This window comes from Canis aureus, chromosome 14 (genome assembly GCF_053574225.1).
Source record: "Canis aureus isolate CA01 chromosome 14, VMU_Caureus_v.1.0, whole genome shotgun sequence".
NCBI classification, from domain to species: Eukaryota; Metazoa; Chordata; class Mammalia; order Carnivora; family Canidae; genus Canis; species Canis aureus.
In genome coordinates this window covers 63149574-63170679 of record NC_135624.1, presented here as the reverse complement: position 1 = coordinate 63170679, position 21106 = coordinate 63149574, and the positions used below count along the sequence as shown (strand labels likewise).

At 35.3% G+C, this 21106-nt stretch overlaps 1 long non-coding RNA gene across 34 annotated transcripts in view; it reads left to right on the top strand.

Moving 5' to 3' along the window:
- The window catches only part of LOC144283752 (uncharacterized), an 89989-nt gene extending 82083 nt beyond the window's left edge, over window positions 1-7906 (top strand). For 29 of the 34 annotated variants that reach the window (XR_013352315.1, XR_013352317.1, XR_013352325.1 and 26 more), the window contains 2 exons: window positions 3153-3252; window positions 7569-7906. This is a non-coding gene — a long non-coding RNA (uncharacterized LOC144283752). Of the gene's footprint in view, window positions 1-3152; window positions 3412-7568 lie in introns of those variants that run through there. The other 5 variants (XR_013352312.1, XR_013352301.1, XR_013352305.1 and 2 more) reach the window with 2 other exon arrangements.
- The last annotated feature ends 13200 nt before the right edge of the window (window positions 7907-21106 follow it).

Genomic DNA, 21106 nt, shown 5'->3' with positions numbered 1-21106 from the left:
TTGTAGACAGGGATGAACTTTAGATGGTACATTTAATGGAAATGGTTTTTTTACTTTGTTACGCAGGCACTTTTTCTGTGGATTTTGAACAGATTTAGATCCTTTGTGTTTAGATGGTTTCAACTTCTTTTTGACAAGTATAGATTTCCCTTTTTTTGGTTGTTTTACAGTTTTGCCTGCTGTGGAAGATGGTCTTTTTTTTCCTTTGAGGGGTTTAAGTTGATTTACACCTTTCTTAAGAGGTTTAGATCGTCTCTTTTTGGATTTACTTAGCCTTTTCTTTGCTGTTAGAGTGGGAGGCTGCCTTTTTTTAGTTGGTTTTATACCTTTACTCTTTGCAGGAATTATTTTCACAGTTTTTTTACCTGCTGTGGGCCCTTTCTGTGGAGATTTCTTTTGAGTTTTCTTCTTGGCTAAAGATCTTTTTGGTCCAGCTTGAGCAGATTTAGACCCATTGAGCAGTTTTTTAGCATCTGGTTTAGATTTTTTTAGATTTTTCTTTTTGGCCGGAGTTTTTCTGAGAGCTGGAGATTTGCTTTCTTTTGATTGATTTGACCCCTTCCTGGCAGTTTGGGGCAAGGAGCTTTTCAATTTCTTTGGTATTTTTTTTGAGGTTGGTTGTGTCTGTAGTACTGATTTAAGTACTTTAGGTTGATTCACTTGTTTCTTGGCAGGTGCACTAAAGTTTTTGGATTTTGTTGACACTTTATTTTTGGCTTTAGATATTTTCCTTTTTGTTGCAACTTTTCTTGGCTGATTGAGCTTTTTCTTGGCAGGCATAGATGCTGTCTTTTTAGATGCGGTTAGATTTTTCTTTTTGACTTTTAAAACTGCGCTTGTTGCTGTTGCCTTAGCTGGCCCTTTTTTGACTGAACGTAACTGTTTATTTTTTTGTTTCCCTAGAGTTTTCTTTTTGGCTACATTGTTTTTGGGGACTGCTTTAACTGCTTTTGGCCGATTCTGTTTTTTCTTGGCAGATGATGATGGAGTCTTGCGAGATTTAGTTGGTCTTTTCTTTGGAGCTGAGGAAGTTTTGAGGGAACGTTTTATTGTCGTGGACTTAGATTGTGTTTTGGATACAGACATGGTTAGTTTATAAATATTTTGAGATTTCTTCTTATGTAGATCTGTTTTTGGAGCTGATTTAGTTTTGCGTCGTTTTAACTGTTTCTTCTTAGCAGGTGGAGACTGGATTTTCTTTGATTTCTGTGAACTTTTCTTTGAAGCTGAAGTTCCTTTTGATGCCGCCTTAGCTACTTTTGGGAAATTCAGCTGCTTCTTGGCAGAGGGGGGCGGGGGTCTTTTAGGTGCATTTTGACTTTTCTTTATAGCTAAAGATGGCTTTGGTGCTACTGCAGTCCTTTTTGACTGTTTCTTGGCAGTTGTCTTCTGATTTTTCTTAGGCTGTTTTAGAGTTTTACTTGTGCTCCGTGGAATATTTCGTCCTGTTAAACCAGACGAAAGGGGGGTCAGCCTTTTATTGGCAGAAGTTAATGTACTTTTCTTAGGCCTGACTTGTAGACTTTGCCTTTTTGCTGTCAGGACAGTTTTTTTCTTTCTACTTGATATCCTAGAATTTAAAGATAATTGGCTGGCTGCTTTGTTAGGCAACACAGATGAGACAGAGGCACGAGAACGGATTTGAGGTTTCCTATTGACTTGGGTGGATGGAGATCTGTTTTGTGATGTCCTGGCAGGGGAACTTTGCACTGATCGACTATTGATGGTCTTCCCTCTTGCCCGGCGCTGTGATTGCTGACTCTCACTGAACTGCAGGAGGAGAGAATAAAAGATATTACCAAATGAACCATTCAATTATTGCTTTGTATTTTCACTTTAGTTACAGAAGCTGTTCTGCTCTTTAGTTTGGAAGGTGCTTTGGTTTTAAGTGCCATATAAATTTAGAATAAACTGCACTATACATTTAAAAGAACAAGGCACGATATGTGAGTGATTAGAGAAAGTACCTCAGTGCTACTTTCAATGCTTTTAGTATTTACTGAGAAAATCCAACAAAATATAGAAATCTAATTTGGGGAAATCCAACTCACTGGTTTCATAAAAATACCCCATTAAATCTATTAAAACTTGTTTTTTGCTTAACAATTGCAGGATGAAATCATCTCCCTTAGGAATTGGCAAAAGAATCACATAGTAGGGCAACCATGTTACACGCATCTCATTGAAACCCTAAACCCTAAACCCTAGTTTAGAAATTATATAAAAGAAATATTTGGTGTTGAATTAGAAAGTTGGATATTAAAAACTGCAACAAAAATGAGTTTCTCTTGATTGGAAAAGCTTTGTCTGAGGCATTAAATGTTCTGGGAACAGTATGACAGGGATATAATAGTAATGGCAGAAAAGGAAAGGATTCTTGAATAAAGCATGGTTGGTTAAAATGGCATGGAACAGACACTTGAAGACCACCAGTAATTCTAAAAATAGTGGTTACTGTGCTCTGATCAAAGAGAAATGTAAGGAACTAAAAAATAGTATGTAAGTCAGAAGAGCAGAAAATTTTTTTTTTTTTTTAAGATTTTATTTATTTATTCACGAGAGAAACAGAGGGAGAGGCAGAGACATAAGAAGAGGGAGAAGCAGGCTCCATACAGGGAGCCCAATGCAGGACTCTGGGATCAAGCCCTGAGTTGAAGGCAGACGCTCAAATGCTGAGCCACCCAGGCATCCCTGTTTTGTTTTGTTTTTAAAGTAGACTCCTCTATAAGCATGGAGCTCAATATGGGGCTTGAACTCATGACCCTGAAATCAAGATCTGAGGTGAAATCAAGGGTCAGATGCTTAACCATTTGAGTCACCCAAGTGCCCTGAGGAAGATTTTTTTTTTTTAACTCTGCAAGAGATTTAAAAGGGTAAAGCAAAAGCCACAAAATTCAAAATACCAAGGCTCACTCAAAGAGGTACAAAAAAACCTATTTGCACAAATCATGTTTCAGATGAGTCAAATGTGCTAATAATTGTCTATTTTAGATATCAATAGAAGAGACTATCTTCTTTCTCACTGTGTTTGTGTCTTGTGTGGAAGAACGTGTTGCAGTTTTTGATCATGAGAACATAATAATAGACTCAGAGGTTGAGTGAAAAACGAACTTGAGAGACAGATAAATGCATCCTCATTTTTCACCTCACAGGGGAATCTCCTTACAACGAAGGTGGTGAGTGAACATGGACGAGAAGGACAAGTGGAAGTCTTGGTCATTAATTTGCAAGTTTAGTTCTAGTCCTCCAAATGTATGTGGAGATTTTCTCATACCTTACCGTCCTCAATTAACAGTCATTCTCTTCTGCTTCTCTCCCTCTTTTTCTCTGTTTCCCTTCCACATCTCCCTTTGCTTTGTTTTTTTCTCTTCAAATTTCTGGTGATTTTGAATAAACGTATTTTTTATAGTATTAGAAGTAATCGTTCCTGTTCTCATCTCATGTGACTCTGTTCTGTTTTTAAAAATACAGTGCTGTAATCTCACTCCAAACCCCATCTTAATGTAGTTCTCAGTTTTAAGTAGTTCTTGTATTCAGATGTATAGAATCTTACCGGGAAACAAATGGCAAAGACCAGGATGAGCCCAGTCAGGATTAAAGCCTTCATCCTGTCCTTTTAACCCCTATAAGTGAAGAAGCAAGAGAAAGATTTGTTATGTATTTGACTGTGAAGGAATAGGTTTTACCAAACTGCCTAGTGATACAAAATTACAATTTAGTAGCAAGTTTAAAAGTCAAGAATTTTTTTCCTAAAATTAAGCTTAATGTGAATGTGAAATGAGAAGATACCTATATATATTTTGAAAACACTATCATTATTTGAAACCACTAAAAATCAGTTTTTTCCATTTGGTATGCTAATAAGATGATTATTTTTCTTTAAATTCTCACTTAAAAGGAGACTTTCATCCTCCATTAGGAATTGTAATAATTAAGAAATCCCTTACCTATCCATTATGCACTACTGCATGTTTATTTGCACAAGCACATGTACACACACACACACATACACACACGCCCTGCTTGCCCTCTCCCCCCATATCCCATCATTTGGGAAAACCATAGCAGTTGTGACATAAAGAGAGTTCTAGGAAGGTACATGGTGTGCTGTTAGGCTGAGTGGCCAGCTTTATGGAACTCAGTTCTTACATGTGTGATGGGGACATGGTGCACAATATTATTATATTGAAGGATAGTCTCCATGAAATCCTGGGATTCTATGACACTATTTGACTTTTGCTCTCCTCCTCACCTTTTTACATCTTAGTCTACAGGATCCTTTACCTGAAAATGTTTTATAAAATTTTATTATGTACTTTACCTACTGATAATTCATTTTTAGGTGAGGTGCACATCACAATTAAAGTTACTGAATATATGAAATCTGTTTCTGACCTGTATTAGTCTAATTTTTAAAAAAGATTTTATTTATTTATTCATGAGAGACACAGAGAGAGAGAGAGGCAGAGACATAGGCAGAGGGAGAAGCAGGCTCCGCTCAGGAAGCCCGATTTGGGACTTGATCCTGAGACTCCAGGATCATGCCCTGAGCCAAAGGCAGATACTCAACTGCTGAGCCACCCAGGGATCCCTAATTTTTAACCCTGTATTGTTCTTCTGAATGTAAGACAGTTTTATGGGTAGAAACTGTATGATGTTTCCATGATGCCGGATTATGAGGATGAGTATATAGGAAAAAAAGACCGCTGATTCCAGAATATTTTGAAAGGAAAATGGAAAATAAAGGCATCCTGTACCTGTCTTAGGAATTACCATGGGGGGGGAAAAAAAAAGGAATTACCATAGGGAAGCTCAGTATAAATTAGCTGGTCTCTAGTAGCACATGGCTTATGAAGATGCAGTGGGAACCCACAGTTTTGTGGCTGTTAGTGCCACCAGATCACCTTTTAGAGTCATCGGAGAACTGTGAAACCACTTGGTGTTTCAATCTGGGTCTGAACCGAATCAGTTTCCATCATCATCTTCCCCCACAGAAGTCTTTTCTATGTGTCCCCATGTCAATGAATGACACAGTATTCACCCAGTAGTTAGTGTAAGCTAGAAACCCAAGCCAGCCTTGACTCTTCCACTCATTTTGTTGTGTCCATCCATCGCTAAATCTCTATATTTTACTTTCTAGACAGAGTTTTGAGTTCCTTTGCTTCTCTTCATCTTCACCAACAGCATCCTAGCTAAGTTAGTATCACATCTTATTTGAGCCACTCCTTAACTTAGCAAATATTATTGCCTATTAAGTAGTAGGCACTGTTCTAGCATATGGAGAGATAGGGGAGATCAATTCAGTGTCCCTGACTTACTGAGTTTTCTTTTTCACGGTTACCAAAATAATTTCTTTACTTACCGACAGCCCTGCTTTTAATTAACTATGGTCACTATGATTTTTATAAAATACAGATCTGATTATTTTAGTTCCCTCATTGCACTCTTTCCTGGTTTCCCATTACTCTTTATCCTGAAGCCTCCCCCCTAAAAAATTCTTCAAGTGGCTTACAAGGTGCTTTGCAACCCCACCTCTCATTGATCTTCAGTGGTATCTCTCTGTCACCCACAGTGTGTGTGTGTGTGTGTGTGTGTGTGTGTGTGTGAGAGATACTCTTTTCTTCCTCAAAGGTCCTTACATATTCTGTTATAAAATTCAATGCAAAAAGTTTTTTTATTCCATCTGCTTACTGGAACAGCTCCAGTCAAGTTATCTAATGATGTGTTTACTGTCCATCTAATTCTTACCTTACAGGATGGAATTCTCCCCAGTGTTTGCCTTTGCCAGGTCCTTCCCTCTTCTCATGGCTTTTGCGCAACCACCTTATTCTTCTGACCTCTCTGAAGTTTTGTTTTGTTTTGTTTAGGTTTGTTCATGGGTTTTCTTTTTTCCCTGCTTACCCACACTATGGCTCTGGTATCAGTCCTGTTTTTCTCTCACTGTATAGCAATGTCTCTGTGTGATTTACTGCCTCTACTTGGAAACAGCATCCATCTCTATGCTGACTTCTAAGCTTATTGATCAAGATTTATATGTCAAACTCTTTCAAGGACATCTTCATTTGGTTTTGCCATTTTGCCTTTTATCTAGCCTGTCCAAAATTGAATTCATCTGTGCCCCCTAGCCTCTTCTTGATTGGGAAACCAGATGTTAATAAAGGAAAGGATATTATGGAGTAAAAGTGCCCTGGAAGCAGTGTCATATCCATACAATTACCTTGAGAGGGGTGTCTCCTTTGGGTCTTGGTCAGGACTTGCTTCTTCTTGACTCAGCGGTGCCTCTAAGACTTGATGTAAAAAGAACTAATTGAAAGGTTCCTCCATCTAATAAGGCAACCATGCCTTCCCTTTGTACCTCCTACTTTTTGCCTATTGGTTGTGGTAGGGAGTGGGGGCTAGGAAAAAAAATATGCATGTGGAATTATTTCAATTCAATCTTGAAATATTTGCCCTTTTGATTTTCTGACTCAGGAACATTAAGAACTCTATCTTTTACTTTGCAGAGATAATAATAAGATCTGATCGCGAACAAAATTCATAAATTAATGTGGTAGCTTATATGTATATTATTCATTTTAAGAAAACTATGGTTCAGTTTCTTATTTGTAGTTGTAGAATAATTTATATATTGTCAAATGTTCCCCAGTATTTGGCATTTGAAAAACTTTACTTTTGCAGTTTATTTATTTATTTTGATTTTTTTTTTTTTACTTTTGCAGTTTATTTCAGTATTTCAAAGTTTAATAGAATTGAAGAGATGAATGTCTGAGAGAATGTAATAAGAGGATATAAATATTTGTCCCTCCATTGAGTTAAAACACATTTATTTAGCACGTAAACTCCAAGTGCCCATATTAGGGAAATTTGTGAAATATGTCTATCCTGCTGTGCCCCCATTCTCCTTCCTCATGACCTTTTAACTTAGAAGCTCCCAAATTTTGAAAAGCACATACTAAATTATCTAGTAATCTACTTTCTAAATACTTTTGCAATTGCAGGTGACCATGCAATGAGAGAAATACAGATAATTTCCATTAGGCATACTCACTTTTATTAATTTTATATTGATTTAGTTACTATTTTTACATATTCCTCCATATTAAGCTAAATACCAGAACAAATGGCAAATACACTAATTCTGAAGAAATGTAGCTGTGAAAAATCATCAGTGTATTTTAGAAAAAAGTGCAAAAAAAATTAAAGGCAATTCTAGAATGATAGAAGGAACGCTGAACTGGCAATCAGGAGGTTTAGATATAACTCCTAGCTCTGTCATTTTGTTTCTATATAATTTTGATAGACTTATTTGCAAATGCCATTTTCACATCTACAAAATGATCAATCCCATTCTATTTACCTGCGTGTGTTGCTATTAGGATTAAATTAAGATGTAAATTAAGTTTACACAGTAAAACTCTATAACACTTTATGACAATATTATTATATATATAACTTATTCATATATTGAATTTTTATAACTTATTATTTATAGATGTATTTAATATAATTTAAGTCTAAGCATTACTGGACTTGAAATGACAACTTTTATTTACTTATTCGTTCAACAGATATTTATTGGATGTCCATCTATGGGAGGCATTGTGGATTCAGTAGGAACAAGAGACTTAGTTTCTGCCTTGAGGAGCTAGGTATTTATTGGAAAGAAATATAACACAAACAAAAAAGAGAGGCTTTGATCCATTGATACCTGGTTAACAGAGAAAGCACACTTCCACTTAGCCATTTCTTTTGGACAAACTTTCTTCATTCACCTCTTCTTCCAAGAATCTTGTGAAGATCAGAAGTCAGGGTTTGGCTGCACCTGAAGGGTTAGGTGCCTGCGTGATAATCGATATCATAATAAAGGCTATGCAATAACAATGCACAATATTGTCTCTTCTGAAAATCAAGGTAATCACTTTAAAGTTAATAAAATTATGTGTACTTATTACTGATACACTGATTTGACTCATAATGAAGTTGACCTCCTTCCTCTTTTATGTTTATCATTACTCTGGAACATTAATCATAACATTCTCCTTTATGAAATCAGTATTATAGGTGTTCCAATTTATGGTTTTTATTTTGATTGGATATTGGAATATGGTAGAAAGGACTTTGGAAGGTAAAAACTTTGCATATTTCCTGAGTTTGAGTTTATATTTATTTTTTTTTTAAGGACAGTTCTTACATGGAAATTACATCATATAACATCATAAGCTATGAATTACTCATGCCTTGTTCAGTGTGAACTGAAAGTTATTCAAGAAGTTTTAGAAAAGTAGACCAAGTTTCCATACAATTTAATAAAATACATTGCATAGTTTATAATGTTATTGAAACAGAAAAGATTATTAATCATTTTACATTTAAACACCAATTAAATAAATATAAAATATCTGCATATATTCTTATTAAATTCTTGTGTATTAGCATGATCTTAGACATTTTTCTGTCAGGTTTTGTAGTAAAAAGTAGAATAATTGCTGACATGTGATTCATATTTAGTAATTAGAGAAGGGAGTTTCAGACCAACTTGCCTATCTGATCTAAAATGTAATGTTTAGAAAATCAAGACAATGTAAAGTGACTACCTAGTAGAAAATTTGAAAGGAGAATAAATATATCATATATGCTTTTGAAGGATATATAGCTTTTGAAGCTATAGTCAGATTAATTACAAATAGTGGGTAACAATTCAGAAACAGATGAGGATTTGCAGGTATAGTCATTTGGGGAACAATCTATTAAATAGACATCTTTATTCTGATATATATGTTCATATAAAAATTCTAGAAAATATAATTTTTATTTCAGTTAATTTCAGTGTGAAATGTTTTTATCTTTTGCATTTGTAATTATCTGATAATGCCAATTTCTTTTTGCTCATAGTCTTCATCATTTAACTTGGCATTATTACCGTGAGCAACCTCAAAATTATGGCTTTTCAAAAATTGATCAAATATGATCTCACTCAATAGTTTATAAGTTAAGAAAGTAAATGATTGTTGAATGAATAATTAAGTCAGAATTTAAATAGAGATACTTTTAACACAATATGGTGCTGTTTCTGAAGTAGTGAAACACCATATTTCAGTTATAGAAATTTGGAACGATTTGGGATTTTTTTTTTTAAGATTTTATTTATTTATGCATGAGAGACACACAGAGAGAGAGAGAGAAAGAGAGAGAGAGAGGCAGAGACACAGGCAGAGGGAGAAGCAGGCTCCATGCAGGGAGCCCGATGTGGGACTCTATCCCGGGACTCCAGGATCACGCCCTAGGCCAAAGGCAGGCGCTAAACCACTGAGCCACCCAGGGATCCCCCTATTTGGGCTCTTAATTCAATAGCGTTGAAGAAAATTTACCTATAGTAAAGTAAAATTTATTTGTGGTAAAATAAAAAAAAATCCATTATCTTGCCATAATCCCTATGACTTTATAATATATAAATTTCTTTATAATTTTTCTTTTGAGAGAAATTTAAAGTTCATTTTTTGTGTTAATATTGTCTGTCCATATTTTCCTTGACAGAAGAATTATGTAGCTGCCATTGGTTCTATATTGACATGTGTTTTTCCAGTCCACACTCTCCATATCATGCCCTTCATACCTAAATATTCGTCCATTCATCCATTCTTATTTCATTTTGAAACTGGTGAGATAATCTGGGAATGTCTTTCTCCCTTCATTCCATTTTAGCACTCACTAATTAGCTGAATCTAGCAAGAAGTATGAAAGTTAGGAGCTTAATGAGTCACCTCACACAGGTGAGCCTCTGGGGGCAGAGAGGAAAAGGTAGAGGGTGGATCTAAAGGCACTGAGAGAAGATTTAGCACAATTGCAAAGTTATGCATGGGCCCTGCAATTTCCAGGTAATTTTGATGTGCATACCGTACCATTCCAGGACACACAGAACAACTATTTTACTCCTTTTACTTGAATACCAGTTTACCAAGAACAAAAGTGACCATGGGTCCTTTGTGGCTGAGGGAATCAATGCCCTTGTTCTTAACACTAAGTTTGGAGAACCAAACAAGAAATCCTTACTCAGAGTATCCAGTAATCAGCCAATCTACAGCTCAAGCAGACAAACGAATACTGCAGATTTTAAACTAGGAAGAGCTTGATACCTAGATGAATTTGAATTAGAAAACACATTTAATCAATATCAAAAACAAACGAGGCATTTAGTCTTGATGTTTTCTAAAATAGGCCCAGGCACATTTCATAAAGAATAATTTTCGTAAGGAGTGATGTTTCCTGGAAAAACTATGACAATCTCACCATTTTAAAGTCCTTAATCATATATACAAAGTCCCTTTTTGCCAGGGAGGATACCTATTCAACCTATTCATGGGTTCTAAGGATTAAGGTAGTCATCTTTGGGGGCCATTATTCTGCCTATCATAGTTAGTAAGCAGAATTTAAAAATAACTTGATAAACAGTGATAAGCATGCAGAGTTCCTGCATGTAGTCACATGTTTCCTTAGAATTAACACCATCTATATCTGATTCCTTTCAGGTCTCTTGTGAAGGATTGAACAGGTTAATGAACTGTTTCTATTGTTTTTTTATCACAGCTCTCCAAAACCACTGTGCTCCCCACTTGATCTCTTAACTTTTCCAGGCCTCTTTTCTTCCCTTGAGGAATTGGTAGAGAAATTTATAAAGAAATCTGGAACAAGAATGTCCTAGAGCTAGGTTTATCTAACTGGATACCCTGGTAGCTATGCTTTTATGCTTTCCCTGGATCCTGATCAAGAATTGTTCTTTTTTTTTTTTTTTTAAAGATTTTATGTATTTATTCATGAGAGATACACAGATAGAGGCAGAGACATAGGCAGAGGGAGAAGCAGGTTCCCTCTGGGGAGCTTGATTCAGGACTCGATCCCAGGACCCCAGGTCACAGACCTGAGCTGAAGGCAGACACTCAACCACTGAGCCACCCAAGTGTCCTAAGAATTGTTCTTTTTTTGAACCTGAATAATGTCCCCAAATGTCTTAATGCCTTTTGGGGACTAATTGAGTGGTTTTTCATTTGGTAAAATAATTCAGTTTTTTTTCTCTTTCCCTCTAACTTTTCTGGGGTAGATGGATGGTACTATTGGGGATAGAGGATGACAGTTCATGTAGATGGGATAGCTCCAGGTTAATCTTGAAACAACAGCAACCAGATAAGTAGATAGTTCCTGAAAAAGAAGATTTTCTTTTTACATATTCTTTTTGAAGACCATATGAATCCTTGCATTTAATTAGTGTAGAATGTGATAATTAATGATTTTCCTTAATAATTTATCTTGCAATTTCTAGGCTATTATTCTGTTTTGAAAATCATTATCAAAGAATAACATTTAGTAACTTAATATTAATTATATAGTAATTAATATTATCATATTTCTACTATAAAGTTTCAGGACTTTAATAGACTATTTTTGACTTGTATATATTTTTGGTAAAGCTGAATAATCAATGTATGAAAGCATTCCAGGAGAAAACTACAATCAGAATTCTCCAGTTGTGGGGCACCTGGGTGGTTCAGTGGTTGAGTGTCTGCCTTTGGCTCGGGTTGTGGTCCTGGGGCCCTGGGATAGAGTCCTGCATCAGGCTCCCTGCAGGGAGCCTACTACCCTTTGCCTATATCTCTGCCTTTCTGTCTGTCTCTCATGAATGAATAAATAAAATATTTTGGAAGAAAAAAAAGGAATTCTTCCAATTGCTTAAAATGTATTGGAATATTTTCTTAAATAATTTTATTTGGAAAAATATAGAGAACACCTTTCTTGTCAATGTGTTAGGAAGTCCGTATCAGAATTATTTCATTAGCAAGTACTTTAGAGCTTTTTGAATGTATTTTTAATTATACAAAGTTTACTTTCCCTGGATACTAGTTATTTTCTCATTTTCCATTTTTCACATGTAAAATATATTAAATCATAATCCAGGAGAGATGGCAAAAAATTCTGTGCCTGAGGAAATACATGTGAGAGAATAAATCAGTATATTTGAAAATTCATTAAAGAAGTAATTCTGATAGTTCTTGGATGGTAAATGAAGTTGTCCTTGGAATGAGAGGGTTTTTATATAAACCCTAGCTGCTACTCCCTATGCTAACCAAGGGAGATCATTTAACTTACCTGTAAAAAATTTTCCTATTTCACATTATAAGATGTTCTTAGATCTAAATGAGAATGTTTAGTAATGCATAAAATACATTGTAAAGTTGTTTGTAGGTCTGGTTAACAAATGTAAACATTTATATATTGAATTGAATTAATACTTGTTTACCTTAATTGGCCTTTTTTTAAAAAAAAAGAGTTTATTTATTTATTCATGAGAGACACAGAGAGAGAGGCAGAGCCATAGGCAGAAGGAGAAGCAGCTTCCCCTCAGGGATCTTGTTGTGGGACTGGATCCCAGGACCCTGGGATCACACCCTGAGCTGAAGGTAGACCACTGAGCCACTCAGGCATCCCTACCTTAATTGGCTTGTATGTTAAAATACTGATTTTAACTAAATCTCATATTTAAAGCATTTTTTATAATAAATCCCACTCATTCATTCAAAGAAAGTAAACATTTTCTTTTAAGCTCTGTGACTGGTACTGAGATGAGAGTACGTCAAAACAATGATTATGGCACTAATGAAAGATCAAGTGGAAATGAGTAGCCTGCTTTTTCAAAGGACCACTTTTGGTAGATCCAATATATTTCAGCTAGGCAATTCCCCTACTATTGGAAGAACTTGTCTTCTAACTCACCTTTCTTTTAGAAAGCCTCTGATTTGAATGTCTGCTGGGTAATAGAACAGTGTAATAAACATGTTAGTAACAGAACAATACATAATACTGTCCCTTCATGAGACTTGAGATCATCAGTTTCAAACTAGAAAGGTCACATACACTTAAGCGTGTCACACTGATTTAATCCATAATATGATTTGCTTTATTTATTTATTTATTTTGCTTATTAGTTCTCCATTAGTTCTCCATATAGTTTTGTTATTCAGATACTGTGACATAGTCAAGAGGGTTTGTGGGTGAAGAGATTCTGGTCTGCAGACATTAGAAATATAAGTTGTTTTGTTTAGGAACTTTCTAAGAAAAATATCTTGATCTTTGCTTTAGCTATTCCTTCTGTATAGAATGCTTTCTCTCACTTGGTGTCCTCTTGACTAACAATATTTTCAGTGGGAAAATATCCCTTATTAACATTATATGTTTATCTTTGTTTAATTATTTTATTATATCTTCCTTAGCGTTAACACAAGGGGATTCAGACATTTAATCAAAGAGAACATATTCAATTTATTATTAATAAAAATAACTAAAATAATAACCTAGAGTTTTATTTAGAAACTCCTTAATATTAAAGTGTCCCAGAGCTTGTTGTTTGACTCTTCCCTTTTCTATCTACAATCACTGCCTTGGTGATCTTATCTAGTCTCATGGGTTTAAATGCCTATTCTATGGGATCAGCTCTTAAATATATAATCTTGCCAGTCCTGATCTCTCTCCTACACTTCAGACTTGAGTATCCAACTGTGTCCTTGATATTGTTATTTAGATCACTGAGAAACGTATCACGTTTGATGTATTCAAAATGGAACTCATAATCTCCCTTAAACTATACCTGCTGTAATTACAGCCTTCAACATCTTTTCAGTTTTTCCGACCAAAATCTTGGGAATCATCGTGACCCTTTCTTTACCTCATACCTTGTCTAGTCCATCAAGAAGTCCTTCAAAGAGTATCTAGAGTCCTACTTCTTTTTCCTTCCTCAGCCAAGCCACCATCATTGGCTTGGAGAATCTTGCTTATATTAACATTCTCCTAACAGGTCTCTGCCACACCAAGATCTCAAGGATGTGATAGTTTTAGGCCAAACCATTTCACTGCTTACATTTGCCACTAGCCCTTTATAGCTTTCAAAAATCAGCAATCAATATAAAATGTTTGTAAAATCTCTATAGACAAATGTCTGTATAATGTTTTGTTGCCTTCATTCCTTTCATGTCTAGAAATTTATCCCAAAGAAATGATTTTGGATCCTAGAAATGTGTGTCATACAACTATTCAGTAAAAGAAAAAAGAGAAAATATATCTACCTAAAAAAAGTTGGTTATGTAAATTATGATGCATTAATAATATGAAGCCTTCTATCTGTGATGCTGTTTAATGATACAGAACTTGTCCTTACATGTAGAGAAAATATTTTGTGGCAGTGTGAGATGTACACATTTGGATTAGGAGACCATTTTTCCTCCTTCTGGGTGGCAGGATAATTGTGTTTTGTTGGTTTTTCTATTTCCTAAAATTTGAAAATAAACTAGATTGCGCTTCAAGTAATATTTAAAATTAAATTATAAATGATATAAAATACTAATTTTAGTTTAGTCTTGTTATTTAAAATTTCTTCACTCAAAGATTAATTTGCTTGCCAAAAGTTTTATTAAAGAGTGATGACTATTCTTGAGAAACTTGAAAGTACACTGACAAAATACAGGGAAAAGTTTTACGACCTAAAAATATATCACATTTAAGTTGAATACAGGTGCTACTGAATCACTAAGAAACATTTATTATAGCAAAAATGCTTGATTGAGTTTGAACAAGACCTGGAAAAAATATAGAAAAAAATCATTCCTAAATATAGAAAAAATCATTCCTAAAAATCATTCCTAAATATAGAAAAAAATCATTAAAACTATTTCTTTATGCCTTTCTGTTACTTTTGTAGGTTCTTTTACAGATTCCAATATTGAAATAATATTGTTTCTCCCCTCTTGTTATATAATATGAAGATACTTAGATAAAAATGACAAGACCTTTAAATGCATATGTTAATATAGTATGTCTATAAATTAGGATATACTAATAACATTCCTTAACCTGAAATTAATATAGATTCTTTACTCCCATTCCTGAAAAAATAAACAATTTAGAATGTGCATTTCTTTTTGTATCTTTTCATCTTCACTACCATACCTTCTTCTTGATGCCTCAAACTAATTTATAGTATTTTAATATAACTTCAGCAATTTGCAATTTTATTGAATAGCTGCAACATTCTAATGATAATAGATTTTTCTAATGCAGGATTGCATCTTTCATTATACTTCCATTATTAGCTACTATTTTTAATTATTCAATGTCATTGTTCTCAAAAGCATTTTCTGAGCTTTATAAAGAATCATGGAAAACTCTACTAATTATTTGCCCAGTAAGATAGTTTATAATAAGATTTCACTCAATTAAAAATATTTACAAATTAAAAAATGAAGAATATTGAGAATCTCAATCAGTACCAGAATATGAATATTATAAATTAAACATTTAAATTGAGTGGCTGTTCTGGGTAGTGGTCAGACATGCTGTGGAGCCAGACATGCTTGAGTTTCATCCTTGCTGCCCTGCCTAGTAGTGTGATCTTGTACAAATGGCTTACTTCTCCATGCCTTAGTTTTCTCTATAAAATGAGAATAATGATAATTCTTATTTCATAGGATTGTTAAGGATTAAATGAATTAATATATGTCAAATACTTACAACAGTGACTAGCCCATAGTAAGCATTGTAGAGGTGTTAGCTATTATTATTAGTAGTAGTAACATAGTAGTAGCATACGCAGCTACAGCTGTATGTTCTGTATGTTCATATTGGAGAATGACAGAACTTTGGAATAATGGCTCCCAAAATTGCAAAGTGTATTGGCAGATGAAGTTGGAGATCAATGTAGATTTTATTAAGTAGTATAAATAAATATATGTTTCTATATAGTTTTCCATAATTATCTCCTCAAATGATTCATCTGTCAAGTATCTTTGTTTTTAATGGGGTTGAAAGTGTTGCTCTGTATAGCAATAGAAAATTAAATTATTTTGTGTGTCGGTAAATCAAGAGAGAGTTTAAAATGGAAACAATTTCTTAATTACCGCAGTGCTACATATTTGATTCTCTAGCTTGGTTCTTGATATATACTCTTGCATACATTTTTTTCAAACTGTGATTGTAGCATTATGCACTGTATATATTATATTGAAATATAACCATTATTGAGATTGTCACCATTTGGAGAAGTAGAAATTGTTTCTTTTTCAAAAGTGCTGTCAGCTTCCAAGACAATGTGAAAATCTATGTGACCCTCATCACCATTAGTGCTGAACTTAATAAATTTTTTTTAAATAATCATTTGAGGAGATGGATGTGTTAATTAACTTGATTATGGTAATCACATCACAATGTAGGAATATAGCAAATTATGACATTGTGTATTTTATTTTTTTAAAGATTTTATTTATTTATTCATGAAAGACACAGGAAAGAGAGAGAGGCAGAGACACAGGCAGAGGGCGAAGCAGGGTCCATGCAGGGAGCCTAATGTGGGACTTGATTCTGGGATTCCAGGATCATGCCCTGGGCCAAAGGCAGGTGCTAAACCGCTGAGCTACCCAGATTGTGTATTTTAAATATATACAATTGTGTTTGTCAATTATACCTCAGTAAAACTAGAAAAAAAAATCTTAATCTTTTTATATTCCCCCTACCCTATTTGAAATTCATTTGATAAATAAGGAGGAGTATAGCTTTTTGATAAATCTAATCTTCAAATGATACTAATATAGCATTTCACCTCTTCATGAACTTTGGTTACATCCCATTAGCTTGATTATTTAGTCTCAGTTTTGTTTTTAATTCCTTATTAATGCTATTTAATTGCAGTTTTGTTCTTTTGGAAGAATAATTGGGTATTTTTGGTTAGACTTAAAATTAGTTTTTAGTTTTGTTGCATTCAAGAGGTCTCCAATTGTAGGATTTCTGTGTTTGTAACATCTGAGGAAGTTATATTTGTGGCCTAATCTGTGATTCATTTTTGTAAATCCTCCATGGGTACTTGAAATGATGCCATACTTTCAGTTTTTAGGACACAAAAGTGTACAGTCTAGCTCAGAGAGTTAGAAGAGAGGGGATATGTGTAGAGTCTAAATCAAAGTAAGATCTTTCTTGTAAACTGACTTTTTCCGTTTTGGGTTGTGGTATTACCTTCCAACTCGTCATCCAAACCAGAATATAATAAGCTACTTCTTCACCTCTGTCCTACCAAATATACCAATTATCAAGTTCTACTATTATTTATTACTTAATATCTTACAAAATTGTTCCCTCAGTTTCCCCATTAAGCCTTTACTAGTCCCACTCCAATCCTAAATCGTCTCTAAGGAAATTCTACTTTCCTTTTCAAACATGTGATTTCATTGTTAAGAGCAAGGATTACAAGTTTAAATGTCTAGAGGACCTAGTTAATAATGAATCTGCGAAGTAGGCCTGGTGGAGACCAGAGGAGAGCATGCCTCCTTTATGAAAGCAAGGGCTCCAGGATGCCTGGGTGGCTTAGTGGTTGAGCCACCTCTGCCTTCAGCCCAGGGCATGATCCTGGAGCCCCGAGATCGAGTCCCACATTGGGCTCACTGCATGGAGCCTTCTCCCTCTGCCTGTGTCTCTGCCTCTCTTTCTCTATGTCTCTCATGAATGAATTAATAAAACTTATTAATAAAAAAAAAAAAGAAAGAAAGGGCTAGCCATTTCTTACTTCCAGTTCACTGATACTCAAAGGATGGGTCAGGGATTAGGTGAAGAGTTTGCACCAGAAGATAATAGTTTTGTTGGCAAGAAAGCCTTGATTTCTTGAAGGAATGAAAACATGAATAAATCTATTAAGATAAAGGAAGCTGAAAAAAACAACTGTGTGCATTAACAACATTGATTTATATCCTTCACTCCTAACTGGTCTGTATCAATTTGCGGGTTTGCAGACCACTCTGAGTAGCATTGCTGTGGTTGACAGTTATGCAGGATTACATGGCCGTAATACCAGATCTTTTGTGTTTTGGAGGAAAATATGGACTTTTATATGAGTTCTCCTATTTTCTAAAATGTTTTATTTATTAGTCATTAACTCAGTTGTTAAAAGTACTCTTTAAATCAGAAAAAAATAAGAAAGTAAAAGTTCAACCTGTGACCCAGTTCAAAGAACACCTTATTCATACACTTTTCTTTGTTTCTTATTATCACTGCCCTGGTCTCTCAGTCTGTAAGAAATTGCCCCTTCCGTTTTGGACTGTTCCATCATTAGTTAGACACATATTCTATGTGTCCACCTTTAAGTCTGAGCTTTTTTAGACTATTGTCACTATTTGGGGCCTTTTTGTACTGTCTCATAGCACTTAGTACAGAGTCTTGCTATTTGTAGATGCTCAAAATTGTGTTAATATATCCAATTATCTGAAAATAAAATTAAATTAAAAACTATTTACACAGTAAAAACCTTGGACAGCATTTTGGGTCTATAAAAGTTCCTAAGTGTTAAGAATGAGAGTATCAGCAGAAATCTTTTAGACATATGCATTCATGGAGCTATGGAAGAGATCCAAATGTAAGCTTATGCTTCAGAGATCCTTATATTTTTCACCTACATGTAAACTATCTTCAAAGGCTATAAAAAGAAGAGACATCTTATCTACTAATTTGGTATGCTTTTATAATCCCAATCCAGATTATGAAGGTGTGCCCATCCAATATGAATACACTGATTTAAAAATTTCCTGTGGGGTAGTCTTGAGAAGGAATATTTTAAGATAAAAATTGATAAACCTAAAATATATTCAGCCTGATAAGAAAAACAATCTTTCATTTTCTTTCTTTTTTAAAGATTTTATTTATTTATTCATAGAGACACACAGAGAGAGAGAGAGGCAGAGACACAGGCAGAGGGAGAAGCAGGCACTGTGCAGAGAGCCTGACGTGGGACTCAATCCTACTAAGGTCTCCAGGATCAGGCCCTGGGCTGCAGGCGGCGCTAAACCGCTACACCACCGGGGCTGCCCCTTTCTTTTTCTTTCAATTCTAAATGACTGTTGTATATATGCCATTTGAATCCACATTGTAGAAAAGAAGAAAGAATTTGTGGTGGAAAATGGAAATAACAAATATGAGTGTAGCCTTTCAGATGAGCTATAGATTGACAAGCAACTCCCCTCCCCCACATCTCCTCCTCTCTTCCTCTCCCTCTCTTACACAGACACATACAGGCCCTATACAAGAGAATCAAGCCCCTATTTATTTAGAGGATATAGAGGCTTTAGTGAAGTGTGATGGTATGGAGGGGAAGGATAAGGCAGGATTTCTCAGTTTAGTTCTCACTGGGACCCAGTCCATGAGTGTGTGGTTACAGTGGTGAGGAGTGGTCTGGTCCCAAAGATGCCAGTGACATTGTCCATGCAAGACAGCATCTTACTGGATCTAAGAAGCTCTTTCTTGCTCTTCCAGTGATTCACAGTTCAGGAATAATTTAAATAGTCTTTTCTATGTAAAGAAATATTTATAAACCTCTGGAACCCTCTTGGTATTTACCAGTGCCAGCTTTCATTCGGTGGAAGAGAGAATGTTTATTTTCCAGGTTTGCTGAATGAGATCTCTGCCTCTGATTTTCTGGTATCCTAGAAGTCTCATACCCTGCATAAAGGATTCCTATTATTCTATAGGTAACATTTGTAAGTGTTTCTTTCCTTTCATAAAATGAAATTAACCAAGTTAATAAAATATTATTTTGAACTATAAGAGATAAATTTTGGAGGAATAATATAGTCAAGGTAAGTGAATGAGAGATTTCATTGCTTAAGAGAGGAATTATGAGGATGTAGGGATTCTTGCTTTTAAGACATTAAGGACTTTTTAGACTGGAGTGAGAGTAAAAGATAAATTTATCCTTATATGTCAAGTTTTGAGGGCTGTAAAATGAATTCAGTCATCCTAATAAGATGCGATGACAGTTCTCAGGGCACCTGGCTGATTCAGTGGGTATAGCATAATGACTCTTGATCTCCGGGTTGTAAATGCTAGCCCCACACTGAGTGTAGAGATTAAAGAATATTTTTAAAAAACACAATGACAATTCTTATGGTATTTCAAATATGTGAAATGATATGTGGGCGATAGACAAAGAATAAAGGCTAAAATGTATAATACAGTATACTTAAAGAATTATTGTATTTTCACTGCTCATATCTTCAGTATTTCATACCTTTGATTACTGGTTGGAGTATTAAGTCAATCTTCAGGGTCTATGCGCAGTAGCTCCCCTGTGGGTTCTGGGTAGTGTTATCAGTTTTAGGTTCTGAGGCCTTTTATTTAGGAGAAGTGACCTCTGGAGTTAAAGGCGTAACAGGCCTGTGGCATTAGACTCTGGAATAGCAGTGGGATCTGCAGGAAGCCCTGGGTCATATTCATATTCAGAGGCTGAATCATAATCTTTAGTGGCATAGGAATACTCTTCAGGGTTGGTGACATCTTCAGGCACAGTGTCAGCAGTTGTACTGGTAACAGTGGTGGCTTTAGGGGTTATCAGTCAAAAGCAGAGCAGTGCCAGGGGTGGATGAGTTCACTCCTGGAGCAGCTGTGGTGGTTTTCAGAACTTCTGCGGCGGCTGCAGTGTCTGTTATGGTACCACTGGCACTGTTGGTGCTCACTGTAGTGGCTATGGGGCTAGTCACATAAGTGGTCACAGGAGTCTCTTCAATAGTGGTACCACTGTTAGTGGTGGTGGTGTCAATTGCAGAAGTGGTTGCCATAGCAGTATTGCTGGTTACAGCAGCCATAGCTATGTCACCTTCAAGGATAGTGGTCTCTCATCTGGTGGTGGTGGTATCAGCAAACTGGGTGGTGATTTGAAATGCAGAAATAGTAGTAGCAGGTGAGAGGGTGGTTGCAAAGTCTTTTGCATTAGGTGTAATTTGAGCTATGCTAGTAGTAATATCATTAATATTTCCAGTGGCTATTGTGGTAATATCTGCAAAGACAGTAGTTGTTGCTGTGGGTGATGCAGGAACTGCCCCTACAGAGCTCTCAAATGACTGCTTTTTTGGTTGACTTTGACAAGGCATACGAGGTTTAGATGCAGGAGTTTGAGGTCGAGATGGAGGAGATTTTATTAGACAAGATAGTGGTGGATGAGATTTGTGCACATAGTGCTTGGGAGCACCTAGGAATTCTGGATCTGTTGGAGACTGGTTAACAGAATGCAAAAGTTTCATCTTCCTTGGTTTGCTTT